Here is an 18,548-nt window from a genome sequence, read left to right as displayed (position 1 = left end):
CTTTTTTGTTATCCATCCACACACATACATAATGATGCTTGCAAAATGTTTCAAAGCAAAGCAATTTGATTTGCAAAGAAATTGAAAGTGTTTCTGATAAGTTATATTGTTTCCCTTTAATGTGTTCAACAAACGAAGAAGAATGATGCTGGTATGCCAAAACATCCCTAGGCATTGTGCAACATATGCAATAAATACTTTATCTATCGACTGAATGTCTGTTTCAATGTTTCTCTAACACTAGGCAGGTTTCCTTAAAAGCTATCACATATTTTCACAGAACTCTAGCAAACATCTGGCCAAGAGAAAAGTGCCATACTGCTGACATGCCAACAACACTAAAGACTACAGCTTCCTATGTTTTACGCACAGTGGTAAATTATCTCTTGCCACGTTTCCTCCTCAACTTGTTAACATCCTGTGACATAATGATGCTTTGAATTCAAAACATGGAAAGCTCTTACTCAGAACTGATATCTCCTGGAATAAAAACTTTAGAGTGAGAGGTAAAGTGACTGGTATAATGGTGCATGTAAAGACAGCATGGCTATGGACTCATCTCAGGATATTGTATATGGACCATGAAAGTGATGTTGGTCAAGTGATGTTCACTGTGTTTTCCCAAATCTGATTTTAGTGCACATTGAATGTCACTGGTTTAACATTTTCTGCTAATACAACAATTCCTTCAAGATTCCATGCAACACTCAATGTATTCCGGTCATTGCATTCATATTAAGTTACAACATAAGATTTTTCAACCAATATCAACTATTAAAGACTAGTTTAAATATGACACACAATGAACCTTGTAAAAGAGTGTATAATCATTTTACAATATCGCGAACACACTCATTACAGATACAATATGGGGAAATGTTTTAAAGCAAGAGAAAATCCAAGGAGTGTATTTGTTGCCTGACAACAACATGAATAAAGAAGTTGAGCTGAAATTTGACAGTGTGTGATACTCTTCAATCCCATCATTTAATCTTCCTCAGACAAGACAAGAAGTAAATTAGAAGGGCGTGGAAAGAAAAGGGCTGCTACCGCTACAGCAGGAATGCCATTTGAGAAAATAGCCACATCACTATGCATGCCATAGGGAGGCATGCTGAGTAGTGATTGCCTCGTCCCAAACTCATTCATCTCATATCCTCCTCCCTTCCCATTCCAATTAACAGGATTGTCTTATCATCCTTCTTTCCTCACAAACTTTTTTTTCTCTCTCTCTCTTATCAAGACATAAACACACACAAACACACTGACACATTCTGGATGTGTTTCTCCTCATGAACTTGAGAAGGCAGGAAATGATCCCAATAACATCTTGTTATCAAGAGGCCAGCAACTTTCATGTCACGGCTACACACACTTCCTATTCAAGACATTCCAAGAACAACTCTACCGCGCATCCTTTAAGGCTTGCCTAACAAGCAGCACAAAATGAAAGCAATTTACAAAGCGCTGAAACCTGAATTATGTTTCACAGTTCTCTAACATTTTGCTATAGTTGAATGATTAACAAACGTCTTTATCTTGTGATATTTCCCACGGTATATTAATACACATTTCTTTCCTCTACCTAGTATTTGTCAGTCAGTCAAGCTCACAGTAGTGTGCTTAACTAGTGAACAGTAAAGTATTTGACAAACAAACCACAGCCAGAACCACTCAACTAAAAAGACTCTACACATAGCAGTACGATATGCAGAAGTAATCCAGCCACTTTGTTCTCTCAAGAAGTGTTCTGCTGATATTGAATCTGAATGACTGATATCAAAACAACAGTCAGGGCTGACACACCTAACAACTAACATGTTTCTTCCCTACTTCTTTATCTGGTCTAACACAATTGAGCATGCATACAACTGTATATATTTGCTCCTAAATGAGTTGGACTAGCAAAATACACTAACAAACAAAATGCACAATGAAGTTGCTGTGATCATAAAGAAATATGTCACAGGTAAAAACACAGAATAAATATAAGATGGTTAATGCAAATGATATCTTCAATGCTGAATCATTACTTCCAATGCATGATTAGGTTATAGCTCCCATAAACTTTATATGAACTTTTTGAACAAGGATGCATCCAGGAGCAACTTCACATAAACATCAGCATGCAAGTTGACTTAACAAGATGTCTAGAGGTCTTTTCCTGGGTAAGGAGGGCAGGAGTGCATGGCTGAGTGCTTTGCTCCTTCTACTGGAGACACCCTGGAACCCATGATATATCCCATGATATATCCCATGGACAGATTTCCTTCCTTCTGATTGGCTGAAAGTTGGGGCATTGTTTACACCACTTCATTATATCTCCAGAGTCAGAAGGTGTTTGCCCTATTGAGATCAACTGTGTCTGTCCCAGGGGTGTCCCATAGGCACAATGCAGAACATCTCTATAGTCATCCTCTCAGCCCGATTCCAAGTAAACACAACATCTACCTCATCATGAGCAAACTTTCTAATGTGATGGCACAATTAATAACATTATCTTATTTGTGGGTCTGTGCAGATAAAGATTACTGGTGGAGCTGTTTGTGACAGAAATTATATAAGCTTCAGTAACAAGCATTCAACAATATATCACTATCCAGTATGGAAAATACATTCATTGTAAACATATATTTCAAACACATTTCTTGCCTACAGTGAATATTTTGATGAAACATTAGGCTTACTGAGATTGGGAATGCATCATTTTAATATTCTAGCAAGTAAAAATGATTTCAATGTGAGCAAAGTAACAGTTTAACTTGTTGTAAGTGAAATCAAACTTAGTATTCAGGTCTGGACGGTATACAGAATTCCATTCCACCAGGATATCAATCAGATTTAAAATCAATATGAAATGTATTCTGAATACAACCTCCACAACTAGACTTCCACCGCCATCTCTCTCTCTTATCACGGATATTACAGATAAAGATGATCCAATCAAGACTCAACAATGCAATACTGACGCCAGCTAATTGTTGGTCTAAGGAAGAGAGAGAGACGAGATTACTTGGATGTGGCTACTGAAAGGAGGAAAGAGCTCACATGATAGCTGAGGTACATGTATGTGCGTCATGATGGAGATTGGGAAGGAGATAGCGCCCTCTATCTACCAAGGATCAATATATGGATGAGAAGTCATCTTTTGGGGTGGTATGTCTTACACTATGGAAAGGAGACTGGCTACTGGCTATCACTAGCCTTCAGGGACAAGGTTTACTGAAATAACAAGTTATGAGTCAAGTTAATACTTCCAACAAACTTGTCTTTGCCTATAAGATGTGAGCTAAAATCAAATTTTCAAAGAACATCTGTCACTTTAATCTTTTCAATATCAACCTTTTTGTCATTTCAGAATAACATAATAGTTGTGATCATTTGAATTCAATATAATATTAGGGCCAGAAAACATGCATACAAATAATCTGAATAGTTATAACTGTTCACAAATTATTTGAATGTTTCATTCATATGAGTTTTGATTGATTATTTCCTTATACTACAATCATTTGACAATTTTAGGATTGCAGTAACTGGGCTTAAAGCAAGATAAAAGGGATTTGGAAATATGTATTTTTCATTCTTCAAGAAAGGACTTGATACCTGTGCAGACATTGCACGGCATAAACTCACATTCTCAAGAATCAAACCTCCTGCTGGGTGAGCCTCAAAGATCAAAGGGAGTTCATCGTTGGAATTACCAGCCGCCTCTAGCATCAGTGAAAGTGACATTCTGTCTAATACTTTTCCTACCAAACTACACATAACTAAGCTCTGATGGTTTGTCTCAACACCAAGTTCACTTTTTCTCATGGCGATCAAATGCAGACAGCAGAGCTTAACAAGCAGACCTAAAATAGATGTGGGATTATCATGACACATCTAAGAAAATGGCATTCATGTTCTCCCTCAGGCTTGTGAAACCCGAATTGAAATGGCACAATATTTAAAGGACAGCATCACTCTGATGAAGAGTCTATAACAAGTAACTGATTAGCAACATGCTTGAACAAATCAGACCAGTATAGAAAGGCCAATCAGATTGTATTCTGTGGTATAATGTTTTGGACACTGTAGACTGCAACTATGGTTATGTGACTGCAACAGCTCTTCTATGATACTCTCAACTTGTCTTCTAGACATGTAACCTTATATCTTCTCTTGCTAGACATATATTGTTTATGAGCCTCCTCATAAAATATAAAGGGTATTCTGATCTTATCCATCCTGCACAACAAAGTCATAAATTTATAACAATGTAAGAAATCTTGTATAATGAAAGTCCCATGCAGGCAATCATGTGACAGAGTTGGATATCAATTTTGAGATGCCTATTATACACAATGTATACTGTGTGTCTTGTACAGGGCTGTGACAAAATATTTCCATCATAGGAAACTATTATTTCAACCCTTAAGGCCCTGAATCATCCATGGGGTACTGGGATATCATTGATCTTCTTTTGGTTTTCCTTGCATTGAATTTTGCATATACTGCTGGAACCTGGAGTGTGAAAATGAGAATGTATCTCTGCCTTGTTGAAATCATTCCTATTCTTATATCACCTTTCCTTGCATGCTGGTGTCATTCAATCTCCATGACTGCATGATTTATCAAACCCATGCAGAACTACATGAAATTATTGCAAAAGGGTTAAACTGTCTACTGCAAAACAAAAGCTGCAGTTTACACCAAGTCAAATAGTCATAACTATTCTAATATTTGTACCATTTTTATAGATATTTCCCTGCATTGGTTGTTAGTACTTTAATGCATGCATTCACTATTTTGTCACCATGACAACACATCCTTTAATATTGTGAAATCATCATCGCTGTGATACACTCCTCAGTCTGGGGAAGGCTGCTCAGGTTTCCAGTAGAAGGTCCAATGCTATCTCATCCCAGCATGTCAATTGGGATCTTCTCTGTGATCTGTTAAACGTTCATCTCTCATCACTAGTTTGTTCTAGCCATGCACTCATCATTGCACTGAGTCATCCTTACTGCTGCCTCTCCCTGCCATCTGCTGTGCTAAATATGTAGAGAAATCTACCCTCCATCCCACCCCACAAATCCTTAAATATTAACACAGCATGAAACAACAGGGTTAAATGTTCAACCATGGTGTGCATTAACTGGCCTGCACTGCATGATGAATTCCCTTGCTAATGAAAATCTACAGTGAATATAAATGCTAAGTTGATGGCAATACAAAAGACTTTTTTTTTTCCTGTTTTCATGGCAACAAAATGATAATGAAAAGTCATTTTTCTTCTTATTTAATCTATTTTGCACAGGCTCTTTTTGCAAAGTCTACGTTGGTAACATGTACAGTGTATGACATTGCACAAATTTATGGAAAGGTTTAATTGCCCCATTCCACACTAAGACAAACAACTTAACCCATTGAAGACTAATGTTAAAGTATACTAGGGCAGTTCCTGTATCTATTCTCACAGGTCATCAAATCGCTAATGGAAATTGATTTACCGAGCATAACAGCTGTGTTTATCATAGAAACATGAAAATTCAATTTGATATGAATGCTATTGATGTACCACTTCCACCATACCTATTTCATATCCAACTTGTAAGCCAGTAAGATCACTCACTACTTTCCAAGACATACTGTATGTTACCCTTTAAAGTAGCCACTAATAGTCATTTTATTCAACACACGTACACCAAACTTCCTGTGGTGTCAAGGTGGAGTCTTCAAGCAAAGAAAAAAAAAAGCCTTTCAGTACAGAAAATGATGGAAGCTGCTACATGGACAACTAAACTATAACAGCTTCCCACTGTTTACTAATCGCATAAACCCTGAACACATGAAAGAGGGATGGGTGTATTCAGACATTCCACATCCAACACAATAAAAAGATCCCATGACATGAAATCCTGATCAGCCTAAATTGTGGGGAGAACAGACAGGGACTGACATCACAGTCATGCAGGTCTGAACACGATGACAATCAAGGTATAGTGTATGTGTGCTGCGCTGTGAGAACAAAACACATCATAATCTCATTGTCACAAGTTTGTTCAACCTTGCAACATGCAGGAACTGAAGGCAGGTATGCAAATAAATTTTTCATTGTTTGCCTGTAATTCATCCACCATAAAGTCACCTGACTTTCTGCCCACTGGATAGAAAATACGGGTACCAAATGACAATCACTCACTGGCACACTCACATCTCAACATATGTAATTTTAGGCACATTCTTAGTTATTATCAAATCTCTTGAAAGATGCTACATTAACCTGGCAAAATTGGTTCTTTCATTTGAGGAGTCCCCAAAATATACAAATGGACTGTGATTATACTTTTCTGGTCAAATAAAATAATTCTCATTAATTCATTTTGATATAGAAAAAAAAAGTAACAGATCCAGAGTTTGCTCTCAAAGCACTCACCACAAATAAACTTTCCCTCTGGCAAACATTCATTTTCAATCTTTGCTAACACCTAGTCACATCCTGCTTGAAGAGTGTCTTGATATTAAAGTGAAACTAACAACAGAAACTCTTTACTCTAGAACCAAGTCTACTGCCAAGTAAGTAGTTTCAAAATGAATTCTGCAGAGTCCTTGCATAGTTCATGCCATTAAACACAGCACATCAGTGTGTATCCTGAATGCTGTTGTTAATAGATACCTTCTCATTCAAAATATATCAAAATAAATGAAAAAAAGAAAAAAGTTTCATGATTTCACAATGAGTAAAATGCATGAATGGAAGCACATCTATCTTTTTATTAGTATCTTTCATCATGTTAAGCTATGGTCACATTTCTACTTGAGATCATATACCACAGATTCGAAACAACATGAATTTTTGTAATGGCACATTGAGAATGCATACATAATTTTGTGATGAAATTTATGCCTTGATTCATGTAAAGAAGCAATTAGCAAACAAGAAAACAAATTAGCTTTTATTTCTAGAGACAACTTCATCAAAAAGACCCGATTATATTTGGGACTAATGTGAAAATTTACTCAAAATTTGAAAGAGGGGAAAGAGAGTAGCAAGAAATTCTATTGCCTAAATATATTTATTTGTCTGAAGGCAACTTGTTCAATTAACCGTGCTAAATACATGATACTGACATTCATCTTTCAAGTTTGTGAAACTACATTAAAAGACAGGGCATGTGGTGAGCCACTATACAACTGTCATGAAAATTGAAACTGCATTGCACTGATTTCAGTGGGATATATTACCATTCTGATGCCAGGGATGAGTGGAGAGAGAGCTAGTGTTAGTCCATAGAGCACCAGGTATAGCAGGCCACCCACTGCAGTGGTGATGAGGGGGACTGCTACAACCAGATATCCCACAAACTCTTCAAACCACGACATTGGGGCTGGTGGTAGGGGTACTGTAGGCTGGTGGTAGGGGTACTGTAGGCAGGTGGTAGGGGTACTGTAGGCTGGTGGTAGGGGTACTGTAGGCAGGTGGCTGGGGTACTGTCGGCTGGTGGTAGGCTGGTGGTTCCTGCAACTGTCACAGTATGAGGAGATGCCTAACTACATTGTAGGCAGCAGTAAAACAGTCAAGCAATAAGGTATTATCCAGTTGTGGTGATGGATCCAGTGCTAGTCTTAGAATTAGTGAGTGATGTCCAATATTAGTCACTAATGATCACTCCTGTATCTCGTACCTCGTAATGACAACTTTTATCAAATTCAAAACTTGTCCAAGAAATGCTGCTGCCCTTTTCACCTGTTGAAACAGCTGTTGCTGTACTCCAAGCAGATCTGAGGGAATCCAGCTATCTTATTTCCCTTCATATTGATGTGTGCTGTTGCAATGAGAGATGTGAAAGGCCCAAGTTCAGCAACACTATATCTGGAGCTGTATTGGTGCTAAATCCGGTAATCTGTATCAGCGAGCTGCCGTGCTCTATGCTGTACTCGTCTGCTTCCTACATTACTGAGACTGAACTATTTCAGCTGAGCTATCTCCTCTTCACTGGGTCAATAGTTCCTCCTGACCAAAGAAAGTAGTCACATATGGTGTAGAGATTAAAATGCTTTCTCTTGAAACAAAAGTAGTTGAGGAACACTGCACTGTTGATGGAAATGTGAGTACATTCCAGTGTCTGTGTATCAGTGGGTTGATGTCCTCCTTTCCTTGACAATGGGCCCTGCTAGAAGTTTGCCCACTTTTCAAGTACTTTTTTTAAAACAAAGTCGATCACTCAACCTCATGAAGGAAGGAACAAAAATATGAGTTCAGTTGAAAGCAGATTGATTTGTGCTGCAGGGTGAAGAAAGTGGTGTAAACCTAGTAGAGGTTGGTCTGGAAGAAAACAATGACAAAACTAGCACTAAAACTAGCAGAGATCAAAAACTTCCAGATTCCACTGTTTGAATCAGGACAATACGCAATGCTGAGGTCAGAAACAAAGAATCCAGATTCATAGTCAGATAGCTGAGAGTCACTACCGTCCAAGGCTCAAGCGCATCGGCATGTAACTCGCTTGACTCCAAATCACAATCTTGTATTTGTGATAATGAAGACACAGACTGGGCCCACATTCAATCTGTATCCACGTAGCTTCCTGTTTGTCACTGTGGTCCCACTACGCAAGTATCATAACCAAATGATGTCACCAGCCAACACAGGTCTCATCGCAAAACTTCCTTAGATACTGGTATGGGTGGATTCTCCCTGAATACCAGAGATATATTCACACACATATCGCTGAAACATATCTCACTCCTTTCACAGGTCGTGTACTCACTCCAAGACACACTATGAAAACAAGAGTCTTCATATTTGTAGCACAGCTTGCATGAAACTTTGGTGTCAGTCTGAAGGCAGACGACCCAGTACGGGATCTAAAGCACCCAATGTGCTGCCCGACAGTATTGAAGATCCCTCTGTACTACAGACAGACCAAAGAGTCCCTCCCCCGGACAGTGTTGAGATCAACCCCTCTCTCTCTCTTCCTCTCTACAGTCAGGTCAGCATGAAGTCTGATCCTGTGGCTATCCAAAACAAAAACCACCACATTCCTAAACCAAGTAGGAGTTACAACTGCAGCCACAGCCCAAGCAGTCCCGTTTTCACAACTACCTAATACATAATTATCCCATTTCTGGTAATTTCTGCTCTATTGAGTGCAGAAAGAACAAAACATTCCCTCTGCTCACTGAAAAATATTGTTTTCTACTGGCATTGAGGAAGTGAACAGAACCTAGTCAGGCATACAGTTACTTCTACCTAAATAAAGAAATTTTATGGATGAGAGCAAAAGAGAAGGGGGTGGGTGTTTGGAAGGGTAAGGGGCCACGAGGTGGTAGAAAAAGGGAACAAGAGGGGGGTTTGGTCTGTTACAATCACCAGTTGACAGGAAGACAGGGGTGTTAGTGATCAGGGGTGCTAATGAGGGTGTGACTAGTCTTACATACAGTATCTTTTTACATGGCTAAATATCCAGTAACCACGGGTTGCAATGCTATGAAATTTCATATCATATGGAACTATGTAGGTATACTTCACACAAGAACTTTTTTTTTGTTTTCCAGCAAACCAAAAGTTCAGTGTAGGCCTATATTTGTCTGTCTATACTTTGGTTTGACTGAAGCATGTACAGAACAAAAAGAGTTTTTACTTTCATATGATTACTTCTGGTAAACATGTAATTTATAAATGTCAAAAGTGTTTTGGAAATATGTAATAGCAGCGGCAATGCAGTGGCTTTATGATATATTACAAGTCACAATAAATAATCTTAAACTTATATTGGACTGTGGGTACGCTGCAGCATAATCCACACACCTAGCTACAGAACTATGGATCCAAAAATCATCGCAAAGTGTGCCTTTGAATGTATAGAATGGTCAAGCAGAATACAACACAAATCCAGTATGAGAAGGTATTTTGTCAACACAGTTATAGCATGTAGCAAGTTTGTGGATCAAAAACAAGACTAATCTCACCCACAAAAATATTTCATATGCTAGTCTATATAGACTACATCTGGACAGTCTTCACAAAAATTTGAGGAGTTTTGTTTACTTTGGCTGGCCAACAAACTCCAATGCTGATTAACGATATTCATTCTATGTAATCAATCATTCAGAAAGGCTCTATGAGAGTTCTCGCAAAACAGACTTTCCTTGACAAATCAAAAGAGTGGCTTTGAATAGAATCTCAAATTCTTCAAATTTTCTTCATCATGTCATATTTTTTTTCTTCAAATGGTACTGCATACCAATGTTTATTTCCTGGTCTGCTTAAAGTTTGCAACCGATTGACAAATTGCCCGACAATCAACCCCCCAAAAAAACAACAAACAAATAAAAAAGCTAAGCACTGAATTGATCAGTGTTTTAGTAGCAGCTATGACAAAAGAAGTCTTTCGTCATGGCTCCTACTAAAACACTGACTGAATAACGTGATAGGTAATGCAATCCAAATTCCTAGAAATATTGTGATTATTTCAGAATTATCGCAATAATTTGAGAAAAGTGCGGTAATTGCAGTGAGCGTGTGAATGCTGGAGATAAAAACAAAACAAAACAGATTTTTCATACCACACATCACAACAGTGCCCAAAAACAAGGGAAAGTATCACAATTATGGTACATTTCAGGCATGTGCATTTTGGTTGACAAATTATGATCGGCATTTAGCAGGATATTTCTGTCCATTGCGAAGGTGCAAAAATTTTGGTACTTTGATGGCAACCGCATTTTGTCTGTGAGAATGAATCTACTAAGTACTGCCACTGGGAGGTCAGAATCATCAAAACAAGCTGTTTTGTGGTTACCTTCAGGGTTTATGTGACCTCATCTATGACCAAATGGTCAACAGACCAGTACAAATGCACAGATCACTCATAGCACATGACTACTGCAAATCTGCTATCACTACAGCAAATAAAATGGTGCCCATTGAGTACAAAATAATGATCACAGATTACATTACAATAGACCAGTTTTGTATAGTATTCAGATTTTATGTATGCTTTCTTCACAAAAGTTGCCCTTAACAATCACAAAGTTGGCAAGAGGCTTGCCCCAACAACGATGTAGGTGGATTCCTGCCTATGGAACTTAAGCCCTTTTTACACTTGTGTTTCTTAACCCCGTACTTTCTCTGACCCACAACTATCGTTAGTCCCGTACCAATTTTTTCAGCTTTTTACACTCGCCAATAAATCCCGCACTAAGCTCTTGTCCTGGGCTAAGGAGAAAACTGACCTTTTTACACTCATATTTCTTAGCAGCCCCGTACTTTCCAAACACATGAATATTCATGATTACGCTGTGCGCTGTACAAGTACACGCACGCACCGGCAGCACGTCATTACCTCATTTCTGATTGGTCAGTGGGGGGTCGGACTTCGTCTCCGTCGCTTAGCCCCGGATTATTTTTTCGTTCTGTTAACACTCACTTGCTTGGCACTGCAATTGCAGGGCCAGATAGTACGGGATTATCGCTGAGGCTAGCCCACTTTCGCAAAAACAAGTGTAAACAGAAAGTGCGCTAAGGAAAGTCCGGTACCAACGGTGGGGCTAAGGCCCCCCCCCCCCCCCCCCCCCCCTTAGCCCCACCGTTGGTACGGGACTAAGCAAAAATTTGCAAGTGTAAAAAGCCCTTTAATGGGGGGGGGGGGAGCAGGTGAATTAAATACTTTGTTACTAGGCTGCAAGAAAAAAAAAACAATCCATAAATTGTGCTACAGTGTACACTACAAAAATGGTCTATTGTAAGAACACATGGTAGAATTTTGATCACATTTAAAAAAAAATACACAAATGTTTCATTGCAACACTTGGCAAGTACGCTATTGACAGTAAGCAATAACAACACCATGCAGGTGAGGCGTTCTTTCACAGTTCATTTCCCAACTGAGTTTACAGTCATACCAAGATTAAGTGTCACATGCCTCCTGTTTTCTGAATCATACTATGAATTTAGCATATTTAATGCACCGTGTGTATTTTCAGTCAGAGTCAATATAATTGCAATTTGATGAGAATCAATCAATCATTAATAAAAAGCAAATTCTTTGGTACTGTAGAAGAAGAGAAATACTACAAAATATACATTGAGGGAAGAAATTAAAACTTATTTTAAAGTATAATCAAAGCCTTCACATGTACATTGTATCAGCACATTAACCTGTTTTCAACAGTCTGAACATTTAGACTAGAGAGTAAAAAAGAGAAGACAGAAGGTAGAATGAGGGGAAGGATGAGTTTGGGAGTGATGGGGAAGGAATGAGAGAGTGAAAGATAAAAACGTGGCTGAGAAGATTATTTTAGTCAACATGAATGCCCCCAACTTGGTAATAAGGGAAATCCTGACAAGCAGGCCTCCAACAACAGTGTTTTAAGTGTCACCACATCAAAGGCACAGATTGCTTAAAGGGGGTAAAAACCTTTTCTTGATTTCTGTCCTCAGTTGTACTAACCCTTGACATGAAATGAACAAGTCATTGACAATTTCAATAAAGATAAGTTAATAACTCAGTAATGGCTATTTCAATGTTTGTCTCACAATCTTGTATTGCAAACCACTGGACCTGAAGACTGAAGTAATGAACATCTGTATGTGACCACATTCAAACCTACCCTAAAATGTGTGTGCTCTGACCTACATCATTCATTTATTTTCTCTTGCAAGAAATATATTCCTTCACAACCCTGCTCCGTAAAAATCAAGCATGTCATGTTCCCACACTGTAAACATCCTCTCATATAGGATGTGGCTAGTCTCGTTACTTCAAGGAAAATACATCCAGATTGTTGTGCTGCACAAAACACTGCAGTTAAAAATCAAACTGCCATAATGTCACATGATTGTAACACCAATATAATTCAATATTTACGGATTCAATCAGAAAAAAGAAAGAAAAATAGAAATATTGTGCTTTATGCTTTCTATGAGGGGTGCTTCTTCATGTTTGATGCTCTCAAAAAGATCTTTTATAAAAAAAAGACAAAACTAAAACTGAACCAGTTAGAAATGAGAGATACAATCTTTCTTTTGTATTTGTTTCATCTTTTATCACCAGGGCCCCATGTTTTTGCTTTCTGTCTTGAACAGTGTTGTCGGAGTAGGAAAAATCATGTCAAAGATCAAAGTCAACGTGTGGGTGTGTTATTGTGGTCTGGCTATGTCATAGACAATGCCAGTGTCCAGTAGAGCGGAACTTGTTAGGCAGCTTGGAATGATTTGAGGAGGGCAGGCTGCACTCTATACACACCCACGTCACCTGACAAACCTTTGTATTGGAGCTCATTTCCTATCAACCTTGAAGGATTCTATACCAAGTTCAGTATACAGACATGAGCTCACATTATTTGCCAGGCAAACATGATGAGTTGCATCTCTTTTCAAGTTTAACGAGCATGGCAAAGAAGCAACGGCTTGGCTCCTATGTCAATAAATTCTGAGACAATCAAGATTTTCAGCTTCATATACTTTTAGCCCACTTTTTTTCAGGGGGGGGGGGAGAGTTACAATGTCAATCCATAGAGCAAGATAGACAAGATGTTGATGTTTATTCTGTAAGGATAGCTGTGCATGTTCTATATCTTGTTACCATAATAACATCCAAACAATAATGTCATACATTTAGTATCTACTGTTTGTTTTGTAATGTCAAACATTTGAACCTTCTGATTCTGAACTTGAAAACAGGCTCTGTCATCTACATTGTAACCCCTAAAAAACCCTTAAAAAAACACTTGACAATATTTTTGTGACACACATCCCTAATATTAGCAATCCAGTGTAATAGCATCAGGTACTAGTAGCGTCCAACACATGGAACTTTTTGTTTGCTTTTTATTAGCACAATATTCTTTACAAAGTGCGGTTTGCATTTCACTTTATAGCTAAGCTTTAAAAAAAACCTTGAAAATACCCACAAAAAAAAAAAAAATGCATGACAATACATTCTAAGCAAAATTTTGGACATTCTGTAAAGCAAGTTATTATGAGACTAAGTCATTATTGGTTGAAAGGCATGAAGCCTACAAATACTGATCAGTGCCATTGAGCTAATACACTGCATTTTCAATAAATAATTAATCTGTTTCCCCTGATATTTCAAACATTTGTTTTAAGATGCGCAGAGCATTATCTTGTCTCCACCACGGGGTAAATCCATTGAGGTTTAAGCCACTCATGTTTGCCAAAAGGTTCTAAGACTTGTAGCACTGACAGGCAAGCGATAACAAGAGGAAACTGATGATTCTTGGCAAGGCTAGCAATATCAGACAGGAACACATTCATTAACTAATCTTTCTTACATCAACAGCTATTAGCCAGATTGGGAGCAAACATTAGCCCACAACAAACTGTCTCAAAGGGACAAATTCACAAATCTCTTTTCTACTCAAATTGTTTTAGACTTACCAAATTATAACAAACAGCATATAAACAAGGTCATGACTATACATCTTCTAGCAAGGCAGGTGTAATCACGCCTTTTATGGTTATGTGGCTGTATAGTGATATCACACATTTCAAACAGGAAGCTGTTCATTTGTTGCCATCACAACAATTTGTCATATCTTCAGTTTATGAACAATTCCAAAAGCATTCAAAATTTTATGAACAATTCCAAAAGCATTCAATATTTTATGAACAATTCCAAAAGCATCCAAAACTTTTGAAATCAATTTTAGATAAACAACACTGTATAAGCCAAGTGATCTATCAGAACCTGTTCTAACATATTTTAGATTTGATAGTAATTCCTTCGATAATTGCATCATGTCCTCACTCAAGACTATGATGTTGAGAAAAGGGGATTGTCATTCATGCAACATATACAGCATCTGTGTGTCATTATGTATTTATTTGAACAAATCTGCTTTTAGAAGAAAAAAAAGTATTGACAGAATAAGAAACATTCATTGCAGTTATCTGGTATTAATTATGCAGCTGATGTCATGCATGGACAGTAAGCAGAAAAAGGCCAATAGGATGTGGGCATTATACCAACTGTTTTTACATTGGGCCAAGAATCATACAAAAAGTAGCCATGACAAGTATCAACAAACATTTTAAAAACATCCACATCCTCAAAGAATGTGTGCATACATGTAGCTTGAGACTTTGTAGCATGTCACACAGAAGACATGTAGGCCGCACTGAGTTACATCCAGCATTGTTTGAGCCACTCATCGTTCATGCTATATACATGTAGTGTGGAAATTCCTTTCCATGATTTCCACCACACCACATAATAGCAGTCAATACGTAAATGCAAATTTTGTGGTAGGAGTGATACAAATGGTGTAGGTTCATACCCATTTGAGGTTGTTAAAAAAAAGGGGGGAGAAAAAGCCCAACAAATTCCTGTCTGAAGATTAATCACTTGTGAAGTTTTCAGGAATCAGGAGTCTTCTAACAAGGAAGAGATTATACCCTTGAAAGGGTTTTTCTTTGAAGAAAACTGGATTATAAGCTTAACCCAATGACACAGTTATTGCACATGTTTTGGCTAAAGCTTCACACTGCACACAGGCAAAGATGGGAGTGGATTTGTTACCCCCTATTGCACAAGTCAGTGGACACTTTAGCCTGCCTGAGTGTGGTAACAATGGTTTCTACCAGGTAGATACAGGAACTTTCTATAAATCAGAAGAGGCATGAAATTACACAGAACCCAGGTTTTTGTTAGCATAGAGGGGTGGTATTGATATCTAACAGAGGATACAAAAACCTTGAGTATCAGACAACGGTGAATGCAGAGTACCAAATTCTGTGCACACTCTAAAAATCATACAAGCATATGAAGTCAGGTACCATCCATGATCACTGCGTCGAACCACATCTCATCTGCTAGCAGTCTTTCTGTTCTTTACGGGAGTTTGAGAACAATGCCTCGTGAGAAAGAGTTAGACAAGATAGGAAAACACGCACACAAACGAAATGGAGTCACTCAGAAGGCTTTCACAAAGGCTACAGAAATCAGGTTAAGTCTAGATGACATGGCAGGGTCCAACCCAGCAGGGAGGAAGATGCAGTAAATGAAGCATGGTGTTTAAGGCGTTTTCCCTCTTCCTCCTACTGACAGAGACATCCATTGAACTTTACCATGAAGAGAAAGAGCCAAGAATATTCAATGACTTTCCAAAAATATCCAACATCACTAGTCGAGTACAAGAAGGACACAAATGCAAATATGTGATTGCAAATGTTACATGCTACAGGTTGATTATGAAGTGTAATTACAAATTTCTGATGTTTTGATTTCTGATAGTTTGTACTGTCATATACACTTTGATACAGAACAGCCACTAAGATAATGATTCCTATTCCCCCCCCCCCCCCCCCCCCCTTGTCAGAACTGTCTGGCTTTAGGACCTGCTGATTGAAGACACAAACTGTATGTACTATGAAGTTTTAAAAATTAGAACCGTCTGCAGTCACTATCTTCTTTTTCTTCTTCTTTTTTGACAAAATGATTTTGGTTGGAAGAGTTAAAAAAAATAATGAATTTTGCGATAAAGAGAGGTATGATACAATGTATGTAAATGACTGTCAGATGATTTAATAATTTCAAATCGAGTGAATGTCCTACTGGCTCCATGATCCAAGAAAAGATGAACATTGGTTTTGGTAGTAGAGGCAAAATACTATTGATCTAAAGATGGGGAATAACCTTGATACATTACTTTGGCTCATGTGGAAATGTGAAATACAGTGACTGTCCATACAGCGCGTTGTAACATCCAGTTTTCAAAAAAATACTGACAGTGTGATGTCTATATTCAAAGTGGAAAGCTCTCAACTGGTAAAACGTTCTGCATCTATTCACAATTTCATCCTGTTCCTACATACATGCACCATACCATACTTCCTCTTCCTATTTTGAACAGTACTACAGTTTTCATTCTACAAGCTGAAGAATTGCAATACACTTTTAACCTTGTGTAACTGTGAGCAATATTCATGAGTGGTATTTAAAGAATATTTGCACTAAACTATGAAGTACAGCTGTGTACAATCAAATAACAACTAGGTGTTCTGTTGGGGTTTTTTTTTTAATATCCTTGGTTCAAGAGGGATATGGCATTGGTTTGCCATCAGTTGATACCAGTAACTGAGAAAAAAAAAATAGTCTGAAAGATCAAAGTAAATGTTGCAATGGATGCAAGAATCAGCATGCTGAGAAACAATTAGGCTATGTGCACAATGTAGGCCCTACATCTGAATATCAAAGGTGTTCCCATCTAACAGAGATGAAACCATGCTGTAATCCTCTCTCAGACCCACACATAAAGCAAGGGGTGGGGCACACATAAAGCAAGGGGTGGGGCACACATTGAACGGACAATACTGTCTGCTATCTTGAACAGTGTCTACATATCCTTGCCTTGGAGTACGTATAGGATATCTGTGAGAGTGTGCACCTGTAACATATGGCCTCTCAGGTAAGGTTACCGTGTGATATCATGCTATCAGGGAGGAGGCTGTACGTACCTCCATCCCATGCACACATACACACTGATTTTTCTACCGGAATCCATTATTATACTTCCTGCTAACCGAGATATGGAGACAGAGTCACATAATAGGGATGAAATATAAAGAGGTATAAAGTTGGCAGACAGAACTGGTTGCATGAGCTATGTCCTCCTTGCTATTTCTTGGAATTTAGAAGAAATATTATTCTGCTAGGAAAAGTCATATTTGTTTGAATAATAGACCTCAGCTTGGACTGCCATGCTACATGTACACTCCATTGTGACTTCAGTGAGTTCAATTACTCCTACTCTCTCTCTCTCTCTCTCCTTCTCTCCCTCTCTATCTATCTATCTATCTATCTTCCTTTCTTTCTTTCTCTCTCTCTCTCAAACACACACACACAAACACCCACACACAATGTCACACACACACACACTGTCACACATACACACACAAAGTTCATAAAGCTTCTCATTACTCATGGCAAAACAATTTCAAGAAGAGGATCAACAGCCTTGGCATGGCAAACCGATCAGCGATCACATGACTACTGCTGCTATTAGGAAGCCCTCGCTGCCTGCCAGCATTTAGCCTTGCTTCAAGGCTGCTTTTCTCTTTTAACTAAATTTCTAGACCCATAATAATAATGGACATTTTTTGTGCAGTTACTATAACAATGATGATCACAGTGTTGGTGCTATTAAAATACATACACCAAATCATGATAAAAAATATATCAGTTCATACAAAGACATACTCCGTACTGTACAGTTGTATCAGTTTTTAGTCTTGCTATTTTCTCTGGGAAACAGAGAGAGAAAAAAATATTTCCAGTTTTGCTCTTTTTTATTTTTTTCCAGTGCAATTATCCCACAGTCTCAAATCTTGAAACATCTGACTGAAAATGAGCTTGAACTTGTTCAGACAGGAATAACATTATATCTTACACATTGCAACGCAGAAAATAATTAATTTTTTTCAATTTCTTATTTTTTACAGGAAAATGGGTGATGACATCATCAGCTCACTCATTTACATATTCATATTAACTGAGAACTGTCTTGCAAATACGAGCAAAACTTCACAATTTCAT

At 38.0% G+C, this 18,548-nt stretch overlaps 1 pseudogene; it reads right to left on the bottom strand.

The window, feature by feature from the left end:
• LOC139741559 (rho GTPase-activating protein 21-like) overlaps positions 1-18,548 on the bottom strand; it is a 101,112-nt pseudogene that overhangs the window by 47,669 nt on the left and 34,895 nt on the right.

The sequence above is a fragment of the Diadema antillarum genome, unplaced genomic scaffold (genome assembly GCF_040938485.1).
Source record: "Diadema antillarum isolate AM-2024a unplaced genomic scaffold, OU_Dant_1.0 seq00000934_RagTag, whole genome shotgun sequence".
Classification (NCBI taxonomy): Eukaryota; Metazoa; Echinodermata; class Echinoidea; order Diadematoida; family Diadematidae; genus Diadema; species Diadema antillarum.
Note: the sequence above shows the minus strand (reverse complement) of the source record. Positions and strands in the feature narration are given on the sequence as shown.